The sequence below is a fragment of the Pelmatolapia mariae genome, linkage group LG4 (genome assembly GCF_036321145.2).
Source record: "Pelmatolapia mariae isolate MD_Pm_ZW linkage group LG4, Pm_UMD_F_2, whole genome shotgun sequence".
In the NCBI taxonomy this organism is placed as follows: domain Eukaryota; kingdom Metazoa; phylum Chordata; class Actinopteri; order Cichliformes; family Cichlidae; genus Pelmatolapia; species Pelmatolapia mariae.
Window position 1 is genome coordinate 14,830,096 of NC_086230.1, and position 25,487 is coordinate 14,855,582.

Here is a 25,487-nt window from a genome sequence, read left to right on the forward strand (position 1 = left end):
TCTGAGCAAACACTTGGCCAGTAATGTATCATGTCCTAAGTCTGTGCTGCCTGGTATTAATCAGTGACTAATAAGTGATTAATAAGTGACACACATCATACTTTATATGATCAAAAATACTTAAGTTGTTGAATTTCATCTTTGCTTCTGACTTAATCTCTCAGGGATTTTCTTCTTATACTAATTTCACTAATTAACATCATTAGCTGTGAGTTGTTCCAGTAGTTTCATTTTTCTTAGTCTCTGGTGATTTGCTGCACGTCTCTTGTCTTTTTTGAAATGGGATAGTCTTTGACCACGTAAAATAAGGAATAATATATTTTGAATGAGTAAATTGCATTTTAATTTTAAAAGAAAATAAAAATTGGAGAAACTCAGCCTCACAGTGTGGATGGATGGATGTGATAACTAAATATTTTTCTGATTAATTCATGAAATGTACAAAGTGCAGTTGAAGATGTAAAATATAATAAAAAAATACTAACTATATTCTCAAAAGATTACACAGAATCATACTTTTTTTTACAAGTAAAAAGTAAAAGAGAGTTTCATGTTTTCTGTGTATTTATCTTTTGATTGCTTAGCAGACCTTATGCAGTAATATTAATAACTGCTAGCTGTGAGAGCGGTCATGTTGGTCTTGTTCTATATATGTTCTAGTTACACAAAATATATCAATTTAAATGAAAAACGGTAAAAAATTGATCCAACTTTGAAATATTCAATTTTTGAAACTTTTACAAAAAAAGAAAATCAGTTAGGTTACAAAATGAAGGCAACACTAGATTCAGTGATAAGGGGTAACAGCACAAGAGCCACGCCTTCCACATTAAATCCGGATGCAAATGCAACTGTGTGAAGTGTACTTCTGTCCTGCTGACCCATCTTTGTATTTTGTGTAGATCATCAGAGCAGCAGTGGAGAATCAGGATGACAAACACACTCATTGTGCTGCTGGTTGCTTTCTTTTTGCCAGGTGAGTGCTTCTGCTTCCTTTTTCCTTATTTACCAGGAAACACTGTGCCAGTCAGTCATAACAGAAAATCATTTCTGTTTTCGTCTCCTCAGATGTTACAGGTCAGAGTATGGAGTCCATTCCTTCCAGTCCTGTAGTGAAACGGCCCGGGGAGACTCTCAGTCTCTCCTGCAGGGGATCTGGTTTCACATTTACCTGCTGTGGTATGAGCTGGATAAGACAACAACCAGGAAAAGGACTGGAATGGATCGGAGTTGGCCACATACCTTCCAGCAACAACAGATATGTGAGCAGTTTGAGTGGACGTATAGAAGTCAGTCGAGATGACAGCAACAGTATGGTGCATCTGAGGCTTTCCAACCTAAAGCCAGAGGACTCTGCTGTGTATTACTGTGCCAGAGACACAGTGGTTTAAATAATGAAAGAGGCTTTACAAAAACCTTCAGCTATACAGTTTCACAGGAACCTACAGGGGGCAGTATATGATCAAGAATATGATGTTCAACTCACTGACACAATAACACCTGTGATTCTACCATGTGTGAAAGTGTATTTTTAGAATCTAGAGTATTTCTATATAAATAAATATAATAATAAATATAATAATTAAAGACACCCACCACCATAGTTATAAAAACACTTCTAAAAACAGAACTATATAAAAATGTAAATGGTTCTTCATATGAAAACGGTTCCCCACCCTTGGTTTAGGGTTATTTTCTTGCTAGAACAGGTTGCCCTATGTTTTTCTCCATCCATCTTCCCATCAACTCTGACCAGCTTCCCTGTCCCTGCTGAAGAAAAGCATCCCCACAGCATGATGCTGCCACCAGCATGTTTCACAGTTTGGATGGTGTGTTCAGGGTGATGAGCATTGTTACTTTTCCACCTCATGTAGTGCTTTGCATTTAGGTTCAAAAGTTCAAATTTGGTCTCATCTAACAAGAACACCTTCTTCCACATGTATGCTGTGTCCCCTAAGTGGCTCCTGGCAAATGGGACTTTTTATGTCTTTCTGTCAAAAATGGCTTCCTTCTTGCCACTCTTCCACATAGGCCAGGTGGAGCACACAGCTTACAGTTGTCCTGTGGACAGATTGTCCCACCTGAGCTGTGGATTTCTGCAGCTCCTCCAGAGTGACCATGGGCCTCTTGGAAGCTTCTCTGAGCAGTGCTCTCCTTGCTCGATCTGTCAGCTTAGGTGGACCACCATGTCTTGGTACGTTTGAAGTTGTAGCATACTTTTTCCATTTTTGGATGATGGATTGAACAGTGCTCCTTGAGATGTTCAAAGCTTGAGATATGTTTTTATAAACCTAACCCTGCTTTAAACTGATCTACAACTTTATCCCTGACCTGTCTGGTGGGTGCCTTGGTCTTTAAGATTCTCTAACTGAGGCCTTCACAGAGCAGGTATATTTATAATGAGACTACATTACACACAGGTAAACCACCCTTTTCAGATTTTCATTTTCCTTGAAATTCTGGAACCATTTATCATTTTTGTACCACTTCACAATTATGTCTTAGTTTGTTTTCGATCATTCACAGAAAATCTCAATAAAACTAATTTAATTTTGTGGTTGTAAGGTGACAACATGTGTAAAAGTTCAAGAATGCTTTTTCAAGGCACTGTATGTTACAAAATGAATGAAAAATGTGATAAAATAAGAAGCGATGCCAGCACAAGGGCCACTCCCTCTACATAATATCCTGATGCAAATCTTCACTGTGTGCGGTGTACTTCTGTGCTGCTGACTTGTCTTAAACTTTGTGTTGATCATCAGAGCAGCAGTGAAGAATCTCTAGACTCACAATGACACAGACACTCACTGTGCTGCTGGTTGCTTTTTCACTTCCCTGTGAGTTCTTCTGCTTCTTACTGTTTCATCATTTACCAGGAAACAATGATGGTCAATCAGGGATACCAGAACATTTTGAATATCTCTTTCTTTTATCTGTATTCATCTCCGCAGGTGTTACAGGTCAGAGTATGGAGTCCATTCCTTCCAGTCCTGTAGTGAAAAGGCCTGGGGAGACTCTCAGTCTTTCCTGCAGGGGATCTGGTTTCACATTTACCTGCTGTGGTATGAGCTGGATAAGACAACAACCAGGAAAAGGACTGGAATGGATAGGGATTGGCTTCTCATCTTCCAGCAGCAACAGATATGTGAGCAGTTTGAGAGGACGCGTAGAAATCAGTAGAGACAACAGCAACAGCATGACATATCTGAGGCTTTCCAACCTAAAGCCAGAGGACTCTGCTGTGTATTACTGTGCCAGAGACACAGTGGTTTAAGTAATGAGAGAGGCTTTACAAAAACCTTCAGCTATACAGTTTCACAGGAACCTACAGGGGGCAGCAGATGATCAAGAATATGATGTTCAACTCACTGACACAATAACACCTGTGATATATGTGAAAACATATTTAATAAAAATCAAAAATGATTTTATGATAATAATAAAAATATTATGAAATGAAATGATGTATGTAACTGTGAGATAGAGAAGTGCAAATGCAAATATTTTACTTTTTTCTATGTATTCCAGAGAAAAAGACTTTAAAACAACAAGTAAAACCAAAGACATTTGAAGTATTTACAACATGCTTTTTAAAACACAAGTTTACCATCTTAAGAGACAATAGCAGGGTCGAACAATGAAAAAGTTACATCTTATGTCTTTTTCCAAACACTTTTCTTGAAACTGTTATAAACTGAATCAAACTCCACTTACACTGGGCTACTGTGTTTGTTGCCTTGATGAACGCTGTTGATGTGCTGTTGATGTGGGTCTACTGTGGTGAATATAATATAGATTTGAAATGTGACTTAAAAAAGGGTGTTTTACATACTTCTCCATCAGAGTCAATATAAGAGGTGATGGCACTAAAAGAATGCTAAAACTGGACTCTGCTGAAACAGCAAAGATGATTGAAGTAGTAAAACTTTCAGGTGATGATCCAGGTGTGGTGCAATACATGCAATACATAATAGTTATGAGAGATTGAGTGTCATTGAAAAAAATATTTTAATCTAGGTTTTCACTAGTCTTGATAGAGGTAGCAGTAAAAAAATATTACAGTTTACCATCTGCTGACAAAACAACAGAAAGCAGCTGAGAGAGACACGCATGGAGACACAAACCATTAGGAAATCTGAACAAAAACGCCACAAACTCCACACTAACACAAAGCCACAAGAAGAGAGGCTCTCACCCCACTTATGCTTACAAGACTAGACCACTTAGATAAGAACACTTTTTAACCACTTTATTAAACACTAAATAACTCATCCAACATTTACTTCCACGAGATAATAGAAAATGCTCTGTAATGTAATCTTTACTCATTTGTAAAAAAAAACCAAACAAAAAACCAAACAACAAAAAATGTTTTAAAAATGCAATACTCCTAAACCATGCCTAAGTCCTGGTCTTAGAATTTTGTGCTGATTTTGAATCTTAAATATATCTGAGTTTGAAATTTTGTTTGCGTTTATTTAGGTTTTATTTAATTTTAGTCTTTAGAGTTTGGATTTTTATGTTAAGCTGAATGTCTGTTTTGATATCTCTATTATTGTAACATGCTAGGTGACAGTTTTAATATATTTCATTTTTTGTGGAGGTTTAGATGTCTGATAAAATGGTTTCCTGATTTAGTGCTGGTTTTAAAGCAACAGCCATTGTTGTAGTTGTGAAACTTTTTCAGAGATGCCATCAACATGAACTTTAACAGTAACAAGTCATAATGTTCCCACAGTATTAATGTCTTCAATGAGGATGTGTTTAATAATTATTACATATGGAGGTTTTTACTAATGTATCAGAAAGTAACACATTTTGAGAGAAAATTATTATCTATTATTTCATAAATAATAAACATAATTTGTGCATTTATAAGATTTACCTGACTAATATAAGTCATGTGCAGAGGATTGTGTGACATGACATGTGTTCCTGTTTGAGGAGAAGAAACTGATGCAAATTCAGATTTTTACATACGTGTTGCCAAATATAACACAAGGACTACATGGTTGATTTACACGACTGTAGACTGAGCAGAGAGAGATGACTTTTACAATGAACTGTCCTGGATTTATGTTTGTTTTTCTTATAGTGTCAGTTTACTGGGCTGGTAAGGACAGCACATTTCTTTCGCAAAGATTATGAAATGTTTGAAATAAAGAAGCTAATTTTGTTTTTGTCTGTAGGTACTGAGGGTCAAACACTGACTGAGTCTGAATCAGTGATTAAAAGGCCTGGAGACTCACACAGACTGACCTGTACATACTCAGGGTTCAGCAGTGATATTTATGCAGCTTGGGTCAGACAGGCTGCTGGAAAAGGACTGGAGTGGATTGTTTGGATCCATTATAATGGTAATGAGATCTACTACTCTCAGTCAGTCAGAGGCCGCTTCACCATCTCCAGAGACAACAGCAGAAAGCAGGTGTACCTGCAGATGAACAGCTTGACGACTGAGGATTCAGCTGTTTATTATTGTGCTCGAGAGTCACAGTATCACAAACCATCAGCAGAGCTGAACAAAAACCTCTCAGTGCCTGAACAGGTATAACATGAAACTACCAGAGGAGGAGCTCTAACATAACTGATTATAATTCAAGGGAAAGAAATGAGAGAAATGCAACTAAGATGGGTTGCTATTCTTGATAGAGGTAGTGGTTGAGCAAATGCAAATTCTGATAAATAGTCTGACACATATGTATTATGTCACTATAACACTGTGACTATATGTGGTTGATTTACAGCACTGTAAACTGGACAGAGAGACATGACTTTTGCAATGAACTGTTCTGAGTTTGTTAATTTTTCCTATCCTGTCAGACTGGTAAGGACAAAGTATTCTTTTGCAAACATTATGACTCGACAGCAGTTTATATGCTTGAAATAAGACACTAATTGTTTTGTTTTTTTTTTTTATCAGGTGCTGAGAATCAAACACTGGCTTAGTCTGACTCAGTGGTTTAAAGGCCTGGACAATCCCACAGACCTGTACATACTCAGGGTTCAGTCACAATGATCATTGTGCTTGGATCAGACAGGCTGCTGGAAAAGGACTGGAGTAAATGCTTATGATAGTAGTAGCACTCACTACTCTCAATCATTCAGAGGACAGTTTATCATCTCCAGAGACAACTCTTCTGTCACTGGTCCACCTTGACAGAAGAGGAAGCAACGCCGTATAAAAACTCAGCACATCAGAAAATCAACATTTGCTTTTCAGCAGTTTACATTTAGAGAAATTAACTTGCACTTTAACATCATCTACACACTGAAAGAAACAATAAAAGTGCAAACACATGCAAAACAATTATCATCAGAGAAGTCACTATTTTTATGATACTTTGTTCGTATTTACATGTACTGTACATGTACTAATATATGTACATATATAAATTGCAATCAGCTTTCAGACCACATTACCTCATGTTGTTATTACTTAAGACAGTTTGCAGGAAAGGACTGGAGTGGACAGAGCCCATCCTAGCTGTCATAGGGTGAAAGGTGGGGTACACCCTGGACAGGTCGCCAGTCTGTCGCGGGGCTGGAAATTACAATTTGAAATTTGAAGTTTAATTAATACAGAACGAATACTTTCCGTTCCCACTGTACATATGTCGGTACGCAAAATAAACTTCCTTCCAGACTAACATAAAGACTTTATATAATACACTTGGTTGCAACAGAAGGAGAGGCGCTCCCTGCAGCTCTGCTGCTGGTGCTGTGAGTCTCATTGAACACAAACACTGACAGCATGGAAACTACACACGGTTACTCGTATTACTCCCCAATAAAGACTTTTGCAGCTGATCAAACACACACATCCACACATGTGCAATAAGACTGCTATATGTGCAATTCTTCTTCTGACGAAGTTGTGTTTTTGTATTTTCCTACTCAGTTGTATATAGTATTTGTATTTCTATTTTATTCTGTTGTATATATTATTCTATTCTATTTTATTCTATTGTATATAGTATTTTATTTTATTACATTTTATTTTATTTTATTTATTTTTTTTATTTTATTTTATTGCATTCCAGTGTTTTCTAATTTCTGCTACATAACTTTGCACTTTTGCTGTAACAAAACAAATTTCCCACCTGTGGGACTAATAAAGGTCATCTTATCTTATCTTATCTTATCTTATCTTATCTTATCTTATCTTATCTTATCTTATTAGAACTGTGTTCAGCATCACCTGAAGAAAACACACACAAAAAGTGCCTGAACAGTTATATCATGAAACCACCAAAGGAGGAGCTCTAAGACCATGAATGTGTTGTAGATTATTTTTTATTCGGTCATATTATACGACTTTTAGTGTCTTTACTGTTCATGATATTGTCAGTTTAAATTATGCCCCATGAATTAAAATGTGTTGAAAAGAGGAGGAGATAATGCAAAACTGATATCTTCACTGTCTTCATATATGTCGCAGCACAAAACACAAAGACTCAACATACACTCTGCAGACGGGACAACAACTGTTACAATGATCAGACCTTTTTATTTAGCATTTTTTCTTTTTCTGTTTTATTTCTCAGCTGGTAAGAGCAAACTAATTAATTGGACAAATAAAACTGTGGAAAGAAAATTTGATTGCACTAATGAACTATTAACACTTTTAGGTACTGAAGGTCAAACACTGACTGAGTCTGAATCAGTGGTCAAAAGGCCTGGAAACTCCCACAGACTGACCTGTACATACTCAGGGTTCAGCAGTGATATTCATGCTCACTGGAGCAGACAGGCTGCTGGAAAAGGACTGGAATGGATTGCTCGGATCTGGAGTGACAGTGGTGGCAGCGTCTACTCTGAGTCAGTCAGAGGCCGGTTTACCATTTCCAGAGACAACAGCAAAAAGCAGGTGTATCTGCAGATGAACAGCTTGACGACTGAGGATTCAGCTGTTTATTACTGTGCCAAAGAGCCACATTGACACAAGAGGAAGAAACTCTGTACAAAAACTCACCACATCAAAACAAGTCAGAATTTGCTTTCAGCATTTTAGAAATGAACTGAAGATTAATGTCTGACAATCACCTGTCATTTCCTGGACAGCTGATCAGTTAGCCTGCAGGTAAAGGGAGGAAAAGTAGTGACAGCTCTCACTATAAAAACTCACTGAAGAAAAAGTTCAGCATTGACTTAGACACTTTAAGCATTCTTGCATTTAAAAACTCAGTGAGTCAAAAAGAAGTTTAAAGACTGTTTAATTTAGTAATTCAGGAACTGTGCCTATTTTTATAAAGATCAAATATATACAGGAAACATACAAAAAGGCTTCTCCATAAGATGAGTGTAACTATCAACAATATACATTCAGAGGTAGCATTAGGATATTAATTCAAATCAAATTCATATTTGCTTAACTTATTCATGGAAAGGATTTATATTAATTACATGTATTTGTATATTAGGTATTACAACTATGTGATAGCCCGTTGTATGGATGGCAATCCTCCATAGAAGCAGGACTTGTTACATTTAGTGCCTGAGTAGTGCACATGTCTGAATTAGGAGAGCAGAGCAAACCAGGGTGTGGCATGAAGCGGTGGTCAAAAAGTGACCACATGTCTTGTTGAATGTCAGGAAAACAGATGGACTCTTTTGGGTCTTCAAAGAATGTAACTGTGGAGGCAGATGAAGTGGATGGAGCAGAATCAACAGCAGGGCTGCTCAGATTTAGTTGAAAACCAGGATTTGATCCTCTTTGTGTATGACATTTTATATCATACAGAAATAAACTAAGAGCAAGTATCATGTAGGAACAAATTGTGAGTATCTAATGAAAATATGACATTTATTTCATGAAGAAGTCAAATACCTATAAAAGTGCTACGATTGTAAACTAATTTGAACCAAACTGTAAAATATGAAAATTAAAACAAATTAATGCCCCAAATTGTTAACTCTTATGACTACACTCATAACTGCAATAGTTCTTTGTTACACAACATAATGAGAGTTTATAATATAAAGCACAATTACAAATACAGTTACCCAGTTATACACACAAATGGACTGGCCATTGGGCATCAGTGGGCTGATGGTGATTTTTTGTTTTTATGGGCCGATGTTTTTTGTTTTTTTGTTTTTAAGCTTGGTAATCTGTTCCTAGAATTTTATTTATTTGTTTATTTATTTTTAAGACTTTTAAGACTTTTATTTAACTTTTAGTTAGAATTTTTTAATTCTGCTAAATACATCAGCTGCTAAAACTAAAGTCCTGTTAGGAGTATATACTCCAGGAGCTGCGTTTGCAAAGACCACACTAGTCGACCGCCTCAACAACCACGGCATCCAGTTCTCTGTCATCTAAAGTTTGTTTTCTTCCTGCTAAATACATCAGCTAGAAACTAAAATCCTTGTTTTAAGCTTGTATACAGTACTGCTGGGTTTGAGATCTTTAATGAAAACAGATGGCTAAAGCATATATAAAAAATATTTATGTTATAAATTCAAAACAGAATATAATCAAGTCACAGATTTTGACTCTGTGAAACGGTGATATTGTTTGCTGAGGAGGAGTCAGTGCAAAACTAATTTCAATATAAATATCTATGGTCAAGAGTAAAAGTCCGGACTCAGTCTAACAGACACACTGTTGACTGTTCAAAGACATTCTGACTTTAACAATGACCAGATCAGTTTATTTAGCCGTTTTAGAGTTTCTGCTTTGTTTCTCAGCTGGTAAGGACATCTGTTCTGTTGGACAAATAAGCTGATATAAAGAAATTTGATAACTTACGAAACTAGTGATAACTAATGATAATAATGATTTATGTTTATATGATGGGACCTAGAACACGCTGGAGAAATTATGTCTCTCGGCTAGCCTGGCAGCTACTTAGTGGTCGGGGAGAGGGAGGTCTGGGCTTCTCTGCTTAGGCTGGCCACACGACCCGGCAGTGGATAAGCTGATAAAAATGGATGGATGTATGGAGTTCAACTTATTTAGCTTTCAGGCCACATTAGGCTATTAGAGACACTGAGATAATGAAGTTCAGTTTTGAATTAGACTTCATCAGGAAGACCATCAATGGACAGAATGTGCAGCATGAAAACACTACTGTGTATTAAAGTAAAAGAGAGACACATTGAGACAAAAACCATTAGGAGACCTAAACAAAAGCTTCACACACACTAACAAGAACTGACAAGCAGAAAGACTCTCACACCAGACCATTTTGTTAAGGAAGTGTCTTTTACATTATAAAACAGCACTTAGCTCACTATCTAACATCATCTAACTCCCATGATGGTTAAATAATGTTTCCTTTAACAATTTGTTATAAACAAGCAAATAATTAAATAAATAAACAAAGTGCAGTATTCCTGAAACATATTTGTCTTGGTCTTTTGTGTTTTTGAGTTTTGAATCTTTAACATATTTGAGTTTGTCTTGTTGTTTAGGTTTTGGTAAATGGACTGGTTCTGTTATAGCATTTTTCTACAATCTCCAGAGACAACAACAGAAAGCAAGTGTATCTGCAGCTGAGAGGCTTGACAGCAGGAGGATTTCTGCTTATTATTCTGTTTATTATTGTGCTTGAGAGCCACAGTGAACCAAGGTGAAGAAACACTGTACACAGCTCTTAAAATTAGCAATTTACTTTCACAAAATTGACTTCCAACTCAATATAATAAACAATAGAACTGCATTGATCTGTAATAAGTTTATCATTATCTTTTCATTCATTTTGGTTGTAATGAATAGAATCCATTTTGATTTACTTTGTTCATACTTTCACAGTACTCAACAGGGAACTTCTGTTGCCTAAAAAACATAATCTAATGTTTCATTCTTGTTAAAATAAATCTGTTTTTAAAGTTACATTTCAGTTTCTCACCTCTCCAAACTCTCTGTTAGCAAAGCGGTAAAGCATGTTTCTGCTATAACCTGACAGTTTCCTTGTGTATGCAAAGTGAACTTCCTCTCAGTTTGGAATAAAGACTTGAAATCAGTCCGTCAGTTTCATCAGATGAGAAGCTCTCGTCAGATCACATTCAGCACCAACATGTTCTCTGTAGCTCTGCTGCTGCTGCTGGCTGCTGGATCCTGTGAGTCTCACTGAACACAAACACTGACAGCATGGACACCACACACTGTTACTTTTATAGAACCACATTCAACATGTTTTCTCCACAGGTGTAAAGTGTGAGCAGCTGACACAGCCACCCTCTGTGATTGTGCAGCCAGGTCAGCGTCTGACCATCACCTGTCAGGTCTCTTATTCTCTGGGCTACTACACAGCTTGGATCAGACAGCCTGCAGGAAAAGGACTGGAGTGGATTGGGATGAAAGATACTGGGAATTCTTACTATAAAGATTCACTAAAGAGCAAGTTCAGCATTGATTTGGACACTTCAAGCAAGACAGTGACTTTAAACGGACAGAATATGCAGCCTGAAGACACTGCTGTGTATTACTGTGCCAGATACCACAGTAACACAAAGCATCAGCAGAGCTGAACAAAAACCTCTCAGTGGCTGAACAGTTGTAGCATGAAGCCACCAGAGGAGGAGCTCTAAGACCAATAATGTATTCAAAAGTGTTTCTGTGGGGAGGAAACAGTTCTTATAAAAACTCTTCAGTTTGTGTGGAAAATCTAAAAAACTGATTTTGAAAGATGTCATGGCATGAATAAGCTTTACTGTCTTCTTTAATGTTTTCAGACAGACTGATGGAAAACGACTTCATGGTGTGATCACTATCTTCAATGAAGTATTAGTAGCAACAAATGTTACCAACACCAATTCAGAGACAGTTTTCATACACAACAAAGACAGCAACTGTATCTGCTATTTAATAATAACAGAGACTGTTTATTATCATGCTCAACAGTCACATGTTTGGTGAAAATGATTCAGCAAACATACAAATTCACACTGTTTGTCTGTAAGAAACGAGGATCAAGTACTTAACCAGTGTTTAAAAAACCTGGAGAATCTCACAGAGTGACCTGTAAATACTCAGGGTCTAGTGGTGATATTATTGCTCCTTGGATCAGATATTCTGGTGGAAAAGGAACAATATATAACTGATATTTAACTAGGAAATGAAACTCTTGACATTCAGAATTTATTTTGACTGAGTCTGTAAGACTGATAAATACAGAACTGAAACCTGAGCTGGAGAAGAACAACATAAGCATGGACAGAGCAGAGAATCACAGAGTGTGCGCCCACCCCAACCCTGAACTCTTGTAAGGCAAAGGTAGTAAACACTGAGCACATGTTACTGGAGACAGGAATTCAATAAAGTGAATGTATCCAGAGTTTAGTAGTTAAAAAACACATATGCTGCAGTAACTGAGCCCACGTTTCGAGGTAAAGAAAAAAAAGAAAAGAAAAAAAAGAATGCATTTAATGCAATATTATTATTTTGAGGTACCTCTGAATACATTTTAGCCCTTCCATAGTAAAATCCTGAAACCAGATTTCTGTCCTGTTGCTGAACTGCTGTCCTCTCAAAGCACTTCCATCACACCCTGACTTTCCAGATGATGCTGAGACTGTCTGCTATGATGACATTGCTCTGTAATTTGGTTTATGTTAGAATGCCCTAACTAAATTTTTCATTTCTATTAATTTATTAAATCATTTTCACTTATTTTACCTCTGTTTCTTTGTGCAAATGTGAATGGTCAGGATATTGAGTCCATTCACTCCAGTGTTAATAAAACCCCAGGAAACCATCAGTATTCCCAGTAGAGAACCTGGTTTCAGTTTTGGTGTAAATGGCATCTGATGAGCACACTTCTCTGACTTCAAGTTGGAAAGCCTCAGATATGTCATACTTTTGCTGTCATCTCGACTGACTTCTATACGTCCTCTCAAACTGCTCACATATCTGTTGCTGCTGGAAGGTCTGTGGCCAACACCTATCCATTCCAGTCCTTTTCCTGGTTGTTGTCTTATCCAGTGCATAGTACAGCAGGTAAATGTGAAACCAGATCCTCTACAGGAGCGACTGAGAGTCTCCCCAGGCTGTTTCACTACAGGACTGGAAGGAATGGACTCCATATTCTGACCTGTAACACCTGAGGAGATGGTAAATGATGAAACAATAAGAAGCAGAATCCTAAACAAATGCAGTGATCTGTCAGGATTTGAATCACAAACAGACTTGAACTTTAGCATACTTTATACTACTGTATATTTAATTTAATGAGGTATAATATAACAGGTAATTTAACTGACTCTATTACAAAGGAAGAATGCTGCTCTATTATATGGAGATAACGTTACTATATGGGGGGTATCTTCATCAACAAGATGACAGGACAGCCTATTTTAATGAGACTGTGCCCAGAGATGCCTGCAGCTTCCTGAACCAATTCAATTCAATGCAATTCAATGCAATTCAATTCAATTCAATTCAATTCAATTCAATTCAATTCAATTCTGTTCAATTCAGTTCAATTCAGTTCAATTCAATTCAATTCAAATAGTGCAAAATTCTGACAGTTGCTTCAAGATGCTTTTTTATTGTAAGCTAAAGATCATAGAAAACAGAGAGAAAACCCCAACAATCAAACAGCACCCTCTGAGCAAACACTTGGCCAGTAATGTATCATGTCCTAATTCAGTACTGCCTGGTATTAATCAATGACTAATAAGTGATTAATAATTGACACACATCATACTTTAGATGATCAAAAATACTTTAGTTGTTGAATTTCATCTTTGCTTCTGACTTAATCTCTCAGGGATTTTCTTCTTATACTAATTTCACTAATTATCCACTAGTTTCATTTTTCTTAGTCTCTGGTGATTTGTTGCCCCTCTCTTATCTTTTTTGAAATGGGATAATCTTTGCAGTTTGAGTTGACGTTTAGAAGTCAGTAGGGATGACAGCAACAGCATGGTGCATCTGAGACTTTCCAACCTAAAGCCATTATTGTGCCAAACACACACAGTGGTTTAAGTAATGAGAGAGGCTTTACAAAAACCTTCAGACATACAGTTTCACAGGGACCTACAGGGGGCAGTAGATGATCAAAAATGTTAATCTGGTGACACAATAATACCTGTGATTCTACCATGTGTGAAAGTTTATTTTTAGGATCTAGAGTATTTCTATGTAAATAAATATAATAATTAAAGATACTACCCCCCCCCCCCCCCCCCCCCCATAAAATTCAAAATAGATATAAAAACAGAGCTATATAAAAATTTAAATGGCTCTTCATATGAAAAAGGTTCTCCTTCCCAGTCTCAAGTCCTTTGCAGCCTCCAACAGGTTGCCCTGTATTTTGCTCCATCTATCTTCCCATCAACTCCGACCAGCTTCCCTGTCCCTGCTGAAGAAAAGCATCCCCACCACCATGTTTCACAGTGGGGATGGGATGCTCAGGGTGATGAGCAGTGTTACTTTTCCACCTCATGTAGTGCTTTGCATTTAGGTCCAAAAGTTCAACTTTGGTCTCATCTAACAAGAACACCTTCTTCCACATGTATGCTGTGTCCCCTACATGGTTCCTGGCAAATGGGACTTTGTACGTCTTTCTGTCAACAGTGGCTTCCTTCTTGCCACCCTTCCATATAGGCCAGATTTGTGGAGTAAAATTCTGGAACCATTTATCATTTTTGTACCACTTACCACTTGCGTTAGTTTGTGTTAGTCTATCACAAATGTGTAAATGTGTTTTATTTTCTAAATAAAACCCATTTAATTTTGTGATTGTAAGGTGACAACATGTGTAAAAGTTCAAGGGGTATGAATGCTTTTTCATGGCTGTCACAATAACTCATGATATCTGTGAAAGCATATTTACAAAAAATCTAAAATTATTTTATGATAATAATAAAAATATTATAAAAAATATTGTATGTAAACTGTGAGATAGAGAAGTTAATGCAAATATTTTACTTTTTTCTATGTATTCCAGAGAAAAGGACTTTAAAACAACAAATAAAACCTAAGACATTTGAAGTATTTACAACATGCTTTTTTAAACACAAGTTTACCTTCTCAAGAGACAATAGCAGAGTTGAACAATGAAAAAGTTACATTTTATGTCTTTTCCAAACACTTTCCTTGAAACTGTTACAAACTGAATCAAACTCCACTTACACTGGGCTACTGTGTTTGTTGCCTTGATGAACGCTGTTGATGTGCTGTTGATGTGGGTCTACTGTGGTGAATATAATATAGATTTGAAATGTGACTTAAAAAGGTGTTTCACATATTTCTTCATCAGAGTTAATATAAGAGAACATGACACTAAAAGAATCCCAAACTGAACTCTGCTGAAACAGCAAAGATGATTGTAGCGGTAAAACTTTCAGTTGACGATCATCTGAAAGACCATTAGTCAACTTGATTTGATGGCCAACTTTTTCCTTTCCTTTGACAGGACAAAACATTCAGCAGAACCAGATTCAGAGATGACAGCTCTCTGCCATGACTGAGTGGAGTCAGCAAAAAGCAAAGAGAGAAAAGAAGAAGCCAAACATTCAGTGGGTCGGTTGGGCCGGATCACAAATATGCAGCCCTGGAGCAAGAGACACCTGAAGAAATGTACATGGAGAAAGATGACAGAGAGGAGAATGATGGACACGCTGGAGAAAAGTCATGCAATTTATTCTATAATTGTACAACATTCTGTCAAGAAAAGTCATAAAATAATAATTATAGAAAATAAAAGTCTTGCAGGTTGATGGCAAACTGAAATGGACGTCATGCTCATACTCATGTGTAAAGAAACAGCTGGTGTCACACTAACATGTAGCTGCTGTGAGTGGCAACTGTTTGACATAATAAACAATTAGGGAAGCAAATTTAAAAGTGTTGCAGAGATTAGCAGTTAAAACATGCTTTTGAATAATCTTTGAATATATTTTTAGATATTTTTGCTCCTCCCTAATAAAATACGGATGCCACACTTATGTCCTCTCACTAACTATCTGAAGCACTTCACTCAAGATGATGCTGAGACTGTCTGTTCTGATGACAGTGCTCTGTCTGCCCTGTGAGTCCCTCTATACTATAATACACAAAGTGTTTTTTTCATTACTATGATTTTATTAAATTATTTTTTTAACTGTTGAAATCTTGAAATCTTTTATTCTAATTTCTTTGACATTCCATTAAATCCATTTTTATTCATATATTATTACTTTAAAGGAAATATCATCTTATCATACTTTATATTGTAAGGTAAAGTCCTAACAATATTATAAAAAAAAACCATGACAGTGGAGAAAAAACAGAGAAAAATGAGCTCTTGGAAAGCCTGATTCAAGAGGTGCCATTATCTGCAATAACTGGAAAGGATGAAAAAGAGAAACCAAGAGGTGATGAACATTATAAAAAGAGCACTGCAGATTGGGAAAGTCAAATCAGAAGTATAGAGCCCTGGAGCAAGAGCAACCCACTGAAAGGTAGGGCCAAAGAGGAGAGTGGCCAAACTAGAAGAAAGAGGAGAAATACAATTTAAAAAAAATATTACAATACAATAAAAATATTGATCATGAAAAAACCCTTTTGTTGTAAGAGCCATCATATGTCTTGGGAATAAAAGTTTTAAATTATTTTCTGTGCACTTCATGTTGTAAAATAAATACCAAATAATGTTTTCAAGAGAAATCCAAGTTGACTGAAAGTACAGTAGGGAGAGAATCAAACTTCCTTTAGTTGAATGAAACCTCCAGGACACCCAGGCATCAATCTGTTGTGCTCAGGTGGAATGAGTAAAAAGTAAAGAGAGAAATGAAAACGGTAAAGAGACAATAATTAATACAACCATAAATGGTCAGCAGGTTGGTAGGGCAAGAAGTGGGTTGGTAACGCAGAAGTAAAAGATTGAATTAAATGCAATGTTTTTATTTTGAGATGCATTTGAATTTTATGTCACCCAGATAGTTTAGCCCCTCCCTATTGAAATTATCATGGCACACTCAGCTTCTTTTAATGACTCGCTCTCAAAGTATTTGCTTCACACCTTCTCTTTCAAGATGTTGCTCAGTTTGTCTGCTCTGCTGGCAGCGCTCTGTCTGCCCTGTAAGTCACTAGAATTTATAATACAGCAGGTGGAAATTACTCACATGTACTTGAATTTGTTTCTCACATTACTGATCTTTTTTATTTATAATTTTCATGTTTTTGGCAGGTCTGAATGGTCAGGCTATGGAGTCCATTCCCTCTACTTCAGTGTTGAAAAATCCTCAGGAAGCCCTCAGTCTTTCCTGTAGAGGAACTGGTTTCAATTTTAGCCAAGCAGGAATGCACTGGATCAGACAACCTGCAGGAAAAACATTAGAATGGCTGGGGGTTATATGGTATGATGCAAGTAAAACCGTGTATGCGAGCAGTGTGGAAGGGCGTATAGAAATCACCAGAGACAACAGCAACAGCATGGTGTATCTGAGACTGTCCAGCCTAAAGCCAGAGGACTCTGCTGTGTATTACTGTGCCAGATACACACAGTGGTTTAAGTAATGAGAGAGGCTTTACAAAAACCTTCAGACATACAGTTTCACAGGAACCTACAGGGGGCAGTAGATGATCAAAAATATGATGATCAGCTCACTGACACAAATATATATAATATATATTGTGATACTACAACATGTAAAAGCATATTTGGAAAAAAAAAACAATTTAAAAGTATTTTCTGATACTAATAACATAATATGAAAAAATGTATGTAAACTTTTAAGGATAATTTCAGAAGAATACATTGTCAAGATATGTAGTCAAGATTTTAGATTTAAATAAAAAACAAATGTCCAGTAGTTTTTACATGAGCGCACTGATGTTTGTTAAATAATATATAATGAAATAATATATGTTTATATATTTTTATATATTTTCTGAGCTAACACAAGGTATGGCAAACACAGTAAACGCAAACACATTTAATCGTTTTTTAGACTATACTCTTTCAGTTATCTAAAGAGTGGTTCACCATCTGTAGAGATAATAGAAAGGTGGAGGTCAACCTGTCAAAAAAGTATCATTTTGTTTTTTCAGTGGCTGATGTCATGAGGTCAAGGAAAGATGTGAAGGAACGACAACTGGGATGCTCAGAAAACCCAACTGCACTAATTTGTACTGATGAATGTTGTCAGATCTACTGTGGTTGTGAGTTAAACTTCTAGGAAATAAATACATTTATAAATAAATGAAAACATTTTTTTATTTTACTTTGGGTTAAAATAAGGAAAAATTAAAATAATGATCTTTGTATTAGTAATGAGTGATCAAACCCTGCTGAGTAAAACATGAATGAACATACATAATACGTGTGTATATGCTTGTTTGTTTTCTTTTGATAAACTGATTGATGATGAGGAGGAGCTGATGCAAGCTCAGGCTGTTTCCATCCTTGAATATGTGCTGCAGAATATAAAAATGGGCACGACAAGATTGAGCTGCAAAACTGAAGACTGGCAGGAAAATGGCTTTGATGATAAATTCTCATGATTCTCATATGGTTGTTTTTCTTTTCCTGTGAATTTACAATAAGAACAGATTTTTTTTTTAAAAAAAATAAAAGATAAATGTTTTAATTACAGAAGATTGTTTCTGTTTTTTCAATTGACTGGTAAGGACATACCCCATGTGTGTCCAGTCATGACACAGTATACACATGTTGTCAGTTATAGCCAAAAACTCACCTTTGGTTACCGACTTCACTTCATTAATAACTCAAACATTTGTCCTAGATTAACACTGTAGGGTCTTCACCATACAACATAATGTGCATTGCGACATTGTGATTTGTTAAGTGGTGCTATATGAATAAAACTGAACAGATTTACAGAAGGTCTTCCTAAAATTTGTATTTATTAGAACAAAACAGATTGATGAACATGTCCCTCTCAGCACAGGGCTGACAGGACTTTCCCCCCATATAATAAATAAATAAACAGAATAAAAATAGATGAAGATAAATTATTATGATTACCTGCATTTATCTAGTGTAAGTACAAGAATTCCTAGCTTCTGACTGGCTCATGCAGTCACATGGGGAGAAAAGGAGGTTGTTGTGTTGAAGTGTAAGAAGAGTAAAGGTGCTCCTAAGTAAGCTGTCTCCATCCTGATGTTCATAATAGTTATGAGAGATTTAGTGTCACTGGAAAATTTTTAATCTAGGTTTTCACTGACACTTAGTGAACACTGACAGATGTGTGGCGTATAATGAATGTGAAAAGAAAACAAAAGAGTTAAATAAATTTTGCAGTGTTACAAGTAACTGTTTTTGTTCGGATCAGTACAAGGGACAACTATCAATAAAACAAGCTGTATAACATTCATTAAACACTAAATATAATTTTGTTCTTCTCTACTCTCTCATCCTGTTGTAGTAACTGACAGAAGCCTCCTTTGTTTATTTATTTTTTTTGACTCACATCAAGTGGAGAGGCCAAAATAATCAGAATAACACTGTTTAATTCAATTCAGTTCAATTTAATTAAATTCAATTGTAGGTAAAGACCCAACAACAATAAAGAGAAAACAAAAAAACCCCAAAACCCAACCATCAGATGATCCCCTATGAGCAAGCCCTTTTGGCGACAGTGGGAAGGAAAAAACTCCTTTTTAACAGGAAGAAACCTCTGGCAGAACCAGACTGGGGGAGGGCTGGTCATCTGCCGTGACTGGCTGGGTGTGAGAGGAGGAAGACCGGACGAAGTCATGCTGTGGAAGAGAACCAGAGATTAAAGTTAGAATTAAATGCAACAGCAATCTTTAAAAAATGAAAATAATCTTAAAAGCAGAGAGCATGTCAATCCCAAATCCAGTCTGGGGACTGGCTCACAAAAGAGAAGCCTTGAAGCTGATGGCTCTGCTGTCATGGTCCGGGTGAGCGGCTGCTGCTTTTTCTCTGCCTGGTGTGTTTCTCCTGGATCGGCCCGAGGGCAGAGGTCTGGCCTCTTCCACTCAACTGTCTCTCATCTGCAGTAATCAACCAGGCTGCAGTCTATCTTTCTTTCGCAAGTCCATTAGCTAACATGCTGTACCGGGCCTCATGCTCCTTGTGAATTTCAATGCTTTTGATTGTGAAATTAGGTTGTTTCCTTCTGTCTATAGCTGTTACCAAGCCACCATTCAACTTATCAGCAGTTTGCAGACTCACGCTGGATTTTCCACCACTGTTTCACCTGTCTCACTGCCTCTCTACAAGAATTCAGATGTGTCCTCCTGCATAATGGACAGGAACTGATATTGTAGCACCTTAATCACTACTGACACTTACTGACACCATCACTTTATCAATGCTGGTCATCATTCCCTTTTGATGCTAAAGTATTTATACCTATATTTATACCTACGTTCTATATCCATACTCCATACTGGTAATCAGATTGTTGCACTCTATTTATTGTAATATTTTAGTACTTATTATTCTGTTTTGTTCTTAAAAAAACAAACAACCAAAAACTATTTATTTATTACTTTTTAAACTCTGTTTCTTTTCACTCCGGGATCGTGTGTACGTAATTTCGTCCCACCTAATGTAAACATGTGATTCGAATGACAATAAAACTCCTTGAATCCTTGAATGAAGGACCCAAGTGCAAGACTCAAGAAGACTACATTAAACTCAGAACTCAGCTTTATTTGCTGGACAGCAAAAGGAACAGAAAACTAAGTAGACTGGGAATCATAACAGGCAGACAGAACACACAGCCGGGTATGAGGGTATGACGCGACACCAAGCAGGAGACGGAGAACTAAAATACACAGCGGAGCAATCAGAAATGGGAGATAGAAGGGAAACACAACTGGGACTACTAAGGCAGGACAAGACGAGTAAAATGAAACTATACACACTACCTAAGCACACGAGACTATCAAAGTAAGACAGGAAATACAAAGCGTACAAAAAGACACAGACCCCGAGACATGAACTTAGCACCACGACATAACTGACATGGTAACAGAGGGCACAAGAGAGACAGGGTGGACTAGAAAAGTGGACAGGCACAGAGAGACAGACTAGACACTGAACAGAGGGAGCATGGGAACCAAAACCTTAGAACTAGAAAATCTTAACAAGAATTAAACTGAAACATAAGACAATATTAATCAAAACAAAACCACTGAGTCATCAGACTCAGGACCAGACAGAAATTCTCCATAGAAGCAAGAGTACATTTAGTGCCTGAGTAGTGCACATACATGAATGAGGAGAGCAGTTCTGATCGGGCTGTAGTGTGAAGGGGTCGTCAAAAAGTGACCACGTCTCTTTTCAGTCTTCAAAGAATTTAACTTTGGAGGCCGAAAAGTGGATGGAGCAGAATCAACAGCAGGGCTGATGAGATTTAATTGACGACTTTGGTCTGCACATGGAGAGCAGAGCTGCTGAGACTGTTTGTAAGTGACAGGGTAAAAAATATTACAGTTTACCATCTGCTGAGAAAACAACAGAAAGCAGCTGAGAGACACGCATGGAGACACAAACCATTAGGAAACCTTAACAAAAACGCCACAAACTCCACACTAACACGAAGCCACAAGAGGAGAGTCTCTCATCCCACTTGTACTTACAAGACCAGACCACTTACATAAGAACGCTTTTTTATCAACTTTATTAAACACTAAATAACTCATCCAACACTTACTTCCATGAGATAATAGAAAATGCTCTGTAATTTAATCTTTACTCATTTGTAAGAAAAAAAAAAACAACAACAAAAAAAACAACAAAAAATGTTTTAAAAATGCAATACTCCTAAACCATGCATAAGTCCTGGTCTTAGAATTTTGTGCTGATTTTGAGTTTTGAATCTTAAATATATCTGAGTTTGAAATTTTGTTTGAGTTTATTTAGGTTTTATTTAATTTTAGCCTTTAGAGTTTGGATTTTTATGTTAAGTTGAATGTCATTCATCATTCATGCTGAGTGACAGTTTTAATGTATTTTATTTTTTTGTGGAGGTTTAGATGTTTGATAAATGGTTTCCTGATTTAGTGCTGGTTTTTAAGCAACAGCTGTTGTTTGTGAAACTTTTTTTCAGAGATGCCATCAACATGAACTTTAACAGTAACAAGTCATATTGTTCCCACAGAATTAAAATCTTCATAGAACATGTGTTTAATAATTATTACATATGGAGGTTTTTACTAATGTATCAGAAATTCATGAATTTTGAGAGAAAATTATTATCTATTATTTCATAAATAAAGACCATAATTTGTACATTTATAAGATTTACCTGACTAATATAAGTGATGTGCAGAGGATTGTGTGACATGACATGTGTTCCTCTTTGAGAAGAAGAAACTGATGCAAATTCAGATTTTTACATACATGTTGCCAAATATAACACAAGGACTACATGGTTGATTTACACGACTGTAGACTGAGCAGAGAGAGATGACTTTTACAATGAACTGTCCTGGGTTTACCTTTGTTTTTCTCATAGTGTCAGTTTACTGGGCTGGTAAGGACAGCACATCTCTGTTGTAAACATTATGAAATGTTTGAAATAAAGAAGCTAATTTTGTTTTTGTCTGTAGGTACTGAGGGTCAAACACTGACTGAGTCTGAATCCGTGATTAAAAGGCCTGGAGACTCCCACAGACTGACCTGTACATACTCAGGGTTCGGTTGGGATATTCATGCTGTTTGGGTCAGACAGGCTGCTGGAAAGCGACCGGAGTGGGTTGCTTGGATCCAGAGTAATAGCAGCAATATCCACTACTCTCAGTCATTCAGAGGACGGTTTAACATCTCCAGAGAACACTCTTCTGTCACAGGCCCACCTTGTCAGAAGAGGAAGCAATGCCATGTAAAAACTCAAAAACACAGACACAAAAAACACAACACATTTAGAGAAATAAACTGCACTTTGACATCATCAACACGCTGAAAGAAACAATAAAAGTGCAAAGGCATGAAAAACACCTAGCATCAGAGGAGTAACCATTTTGATGATACTTTGTCCGTAATTACATGTACTGTATGTAACCCAAGTACACCCAACTACTTAGGGGAGAAGCTGGATATGTGTAAAAATAATCAAAACACAGGAATTTCAGTTAACTGTGACTTTAGTTATCAACAGGTAATAGGTTCATAACAGATATTAAAACCTGGGCCTTTCATAAAGTGAAATAAAATTAAAAGTCATTGTCCTTAATTATTTGAATTGTCCCTTTTTAAGGGTATTTGGTTAGGTTGGAAACTTATCTTCAGTTTGTTCCTCAGAGTTATAGAGGGTTGATGGTCAGTCAAGTCAGAGAACAGATCAGCTGATCTGTCAGTCAGCAATTTATACACTGCCCCCAAAAATATAAAAATCAAAGTTTCACACCTGCTGGAGTGCACTCTTTTTGTGTGTCCACTGTTGCCAGTCAGGATGACTGGTGGAATCCTGACACAGCCAGCCTCTGTTTGTGCAGTCAGGTCACCATAACATGACCATCATGAAACACTGGAGATGTGGAATTAATGACGTAACAATAATTAACTTTAGACTGCATTAAGTGAAAATCATACATGACATTTGTTAGAGTGAATTGTTAAATGTTTGTCATTTTTATGCTTACCATCTCTACAAAAGGAATTTCACTGTCCCCCTCCCCAGATTCTCGAGGTTCTGGGTGGGGGGCTGTAGTCTTTTATTACAGGCAACATCCTTGTGAAGGTCCTTTTGATGTAAGCTTCCTGCCCAGCAGGAGGACACACACACACACACACACACACACACACACACACACACACACACACACACACACACACACACACACACACACACACACACACACACACACACATGCATACAGTGCCTTGTCTTTGTAACCAAGGGGGTTTATGAGGGGAGGTACTATTGTTTTGTGTGAACTGTGTTCTCAATAAAAGGCAGCGAGAGGAGGCCAGATTTGGGGTCATTTTCGTGCTGGACACAGATGAGGCCTCCCTTGCGCAAGTAATCGATCGATCGCTGACTGTCTTGTTTTCTTTCATGATGAATGAGTCTCTAGAATTAGCGGGTTTGTGGGAACAGACCCAACAACATTTAATTAAGAAAATGTTAAGTGTATGATTGAAGCATTACAACTAAACTTCTGTAACTTTAGAAATGATTTTGTTTTGTTATTTCCAAAGGAATCAGAGCAATATTCCTGGAACATACACACTGAAGGAGAGGATGTGTGTTTGTCTTTGAGGAGGAGGAGCTGATGCAAACTATGATCTCTACCACGTTTGAAGACATGATGCACAATATAAGACAGGGAATACATGATTAACCACCACTGAGCACGGAGCAGAGACAAATGGCCTTGACAATGAATCATCCTGAGTCTATGGTTATTTTTCTAATTCTTTCAATTTACTGGGCTGGTAAGGAAAGTGCAGTCGTTTTACTAACATTGTTGTGAAAGTGAAATTATATTCTTGGAAAACAGTCACTAATTATTCTTGTTTTTCTGTAGGTACTGAGAGCCAAACACTGACTCAGTCTGAATCCGTGATTAAAAGGCCTGGAGACTCCCACAGACTGACCTGTACATACTCAGGGTTCAGTGGTGATTATAGTAATGCTTGGATCAGACAGGCTGCTGGGAAGGGACTGGAGTGGATTGCTGTCATCTGGGGTGACAGTAGTGGCAGCTACTACTCTCAGTCAGTCAGAGGTCGGTTTACCATCTCCAGAGACAACAGCAGAAAGCAGGTGTATCTGCAGATGAGCAGCTTGACCAGTGAGGATTCAGCTGTTTATTATTGTGCCAAAGAGTCACAGTGACACAAGAGGAAGAAACTCTGTACAAAAACTCAGCAGTTTGCTTTCTGCCTTTCACAGTCACGTAACTTAAATACAACATAGCAATCATACTCCGGAAATATACTTAAAAACACAATAAAACTACCTTATTGCAAAAATATGTTTGCGAAGCTGTCATGTTTATACGTATTTATGGCTATGAAGAATAAAGTGACATGTGTAAATCTATGTAAATAATCTTACAATTTTCATCCTTCTTCTAAACGATGTTTTTCACCCTAATGTATGAGTTCTTTTGAACATCATCAGTGTAATCTTTTTTAATCCCCTTATATATTTGTGTTTGTTTAAGACAAACAAACCGTGAGCAATAAATTGCACAAAAATGCTGGATGTACACATTGACTGGTCCTTATATAACACTTTTCTCCTCTGCTTGAACACTTAAAGTGGACTATACTACATTATTATTTTTAGGTCAGTAAAGCACCCCTCTGACAGCCAAACTAATCTGTTCTCTGATTGTATTGTTGAATTTGTGATTGATATGACATTGACCAATAGGCTCAAAGGAAGAAAAACCGGGTCAAAATACATACTTGCAAGTTGAAACTCACACACAACCAGGGAACTTGAGCGCAGCGTTTTATACGTAGTTTTTTCTTTGTATCTGTAATCAGACCTTAACAAAAAAAAAATTAACTTGTTTAAATATTTTTTACAAACACAAATTCTCATCTATAGATGCACAAACAGATATTTTGGTTTACAAGGTTACAAAACTCAGTTCACAA